The sequence below is a fragment of the Meles meles genome, unplaced genomic scaffold (assembly GCF_922984935.1).
Source record: "Meles meles unplaced genomic scaffold, mMelMel3.1 paternal haplotype, whole genome shotgun sequence".
NCBI classification, from domain to species: Eukaryota; Metazoa; Chordata; class Mammalia; order Carnivora; family Mustelidae; genus Meles; species Meles meles.
The window spans coordinates 266,945-270,118 of NW_025721143.1; positions in this window are offsets into that span (position 1 = coordinate 266,945).

The window sequence follows — 3,174 nt, forward strand, 5'->3', positions numbered from 1 at the left end:
CTGCTTCAATCTCGTTACTAGCTATCGGTCAATTCAGGTTGTCCATTTCTTCCTGGTTCAATTTTGGGAGTTTGTAGTTTTCCAGGAACGCATCCATTTCATCTAGGTTGCTTAGCTTATTGGCATATAACTGTTGGTAATAATTTCTGATGATTGTTTCTATTTCCTTGGTGTTAGTTGTGATCTCTCCCTTTTCATTCATAATTTTATTAATTTGGGCTTTCTCTTTTTTCATTTGGATTAGTGTGGGAAATGGTTTATTGATCTTATTGATTCTTTCAAAAAACCAGCTTTTAGTTTCATTGATACATTCTACTGTATCTCTGGTTTCTACCTCATTGATCTCTGCTCTAATCTTGATTATTTCCCTTCTTGCATGTGGAGTTTGTTTGATTTGTTGTTGATTCTCCAGTTCTTCAAGGTGTAGAGACAGCTGGTGTATTCTGGATTTTTCAATGTTTTTGAGTAGGCTTGGATGGCTATGTATTTCCCCCTTAGAATTGCCTTTGCTGTATCCCACTTGTTTTGGACCGAAGTGTCTTCATTCTCATTGGTTTCCATGAATTGTTTAAGTTCATCTTTGATCTTTGATCTTTGATAGAGTATTCTTGGCTGCATGTTCTTCTCATTTAGTACTCAGAATATATTTTGCCAGCCCTTTCTGGCTTGCCAGTTCTCTGTGGAAAGGTCTGACGTTATTCTAATGGGCTTTCCTCTGTACATAAGGAGCTTTTTTGTCCTAGCTGCTTTTAAGAGGGTCTCTCTTGAAACATAATTCCTCATTCTAACTATAAGGTGTCGTGAGGACTTTCGAGAATTTAAAATCTTGGGAGGAAATCTCTCTGCCTCTAGTACATGAATGTTGTTTCCATTCGTGAGATTGGGAAAATTTTCATAGACAACTTCTTCCACTATATCTTCTAGACTTCTTTCTTTTTCCTCCCCTTCAGGGATTCCAATAATTCTGACGTTGGAACGTTTCATGGCATTGTTTATTTCCCTGATTCTGTTTTCGTGGCTTCTGAGCTGTTTGTTCCAGACTTCCTCCTGATCCTTTCTCTCTATCTGTTTGTCCTCCAGATCACTAATTCTATCTTCTGTCTCAGTTACCCTAGCTTTTAGAGAATTTAGATTAGATTGGAACTCATTGAGAGCATTTTGAACATCATCCCTGGTGGCTTTCAGTTCTGCCCTAACATTATGAACATCATCCCTGGTGGCTTTCAGTTCTGCCCTAATCAAGTCTGTTTGGTCATCCATAGCTTTCTCCAACCTAGCTATTGCCTGGATAATTGTTAGTCTGAATTCCTTTTCTGACATATTGTCTATGTCAATAGCCATTAGCTCTGTTGCAGAAGGGCCATCCTCTGTATTTTTCTTCTGTTGGGTATTCCTCCTCCTAGTCATTTTGGAAAGAGATGACTGAACAGATGCAGCTGGACTTATCGATTGTGGTGCAGTCAATGTGCACCCTGGAACGCTTCTGTGCAATCAGGATTCCCCACCCAAATGAGAGTAAAAAGAAAAGAAAAAGAAATAAAGAAGAAGAAAGAAAAAAAAAAGGGAAAGAAAAAAAGGAAAAAAGAGAGAGAGAGAGAGAGATAGGAAAAAAAGGAAGATAAAAGAGAAGGCTCAGCCCAAATGGGCCATAAGGTAAGATTTATGAAGTATACAGACAAACAAAAAGAATGATAAAAGAACATGACAAGAGAAATATATATATATGCAAAAAAAAGGGAAGAACCTCATCAGAAAGAACCCCAAGTATAAGATTTATATATTATCAGGACAAACACAAATTCACAGAAACACTGGAGGAAGGAAAAATTGGGAGAGTGGTTATAAATTCTCAGTGTGGGTGAGGAAGTTTATTTTGATTCTTCCTGAAGGTATCTTGATGTTTTTGTTAAGGGACTCAACTTTCCTAAGTTACAGGGGGATTAGAAACTGGTTTTCCTATAGGGGTAGCATTGATTGGGAAAAGGGGATTACCTTGAAGTTTAACTCTATATGAATAGTAGAAAATAAAAATTAAAAAAGAATAAACTGGACTAAACTAAGTTAAAATTAAAAAAGAATTAAACAAATAGAAAAGCAAAAGTAAAACACGGGTGTATGTATCAAAAAGTTCAGGTTAGAAGGTTATTAAATAATTTGATGTACTGGTCATCTCAGTGTGGTGGTAAATAGGTTAAAAAATTATCTGTATGTATAAAAAAAAAGAACCAGAATATTGGTAAAGAGTTAAAAATAAAAGTTGTATTTATGAAGTAGTGGTGGTTGTTCTCTTGTAGTCTTTTTTTTTTTTTTCTTCCTTCCTGATTGGTTTTCTGGGGGAGGGGCCTGCCACGTGGGTTTTCAGACAGTGATGTTCCCTGAGTTATGTCCTCCCGCTCCCCTCAAGGGGGTGAGCTCTGAGGAAACTGTTTTTTTTCAGGCTTTTGTTCTCTGGGGGTTTTTATGTTCTTTCATCTGCTTTTTCTTGCCTTGACAGCTTTTGATGGTTTTTGGAGGTTTAGAGGAGAGCAAACTGCACCCCGACCTCCCTCTCAGAGAGAAGCCCCAGAATGTTTTGGAAAAGCTGCTGGCTGAGTCGGTTATGAGTCACTGTCCCTGGGGATGCAGGAGCTCCTCGTTGTACCCAAAACCAGGGCAGCGGTGGCTGTCTAGGCAGCTCCAGACCGCCAGAGAGGTTCCAAGCAGAGATCGCACACTGAGATTTTCCCGCTGTCCCGGGCTGGGAATGTCTGGTTTTTCCGGATGCAAGAGCTCCAGGCTAGTGCCTATGAGCATGTATCCCAAGGGAGGGTGTGGGACACGAGCGTTTCAGGATTGCCGTCTGGCCAGGCTCCCAGCCCCTCACGGGAGCCAGACCGCACTCGTTCTCGGGCGTGCTGGCATTCAGGCGCACTGGCGCCTCAGGGACAGAGACCTGATTTCTCCGCTGCACTTTCACTGGCTCAGCACCAGGGGAGGCTGTCCTAGGTCGGGGGGACTTAGGTCCCTGACCCTAACCGCCCAGGTTCCCACTATTACCCCCCCCGGGATCCTTTGCTTTTTGTTTTTTGAGTGCTTTCAACCAGACTCCAAGTTAATGCTGGTTCCCAGACGCATAGCACTCTCGTGTTGGGGTATTACTTTCCAATCGGTGACCTCTGGTGGCTCCCTCCCCCT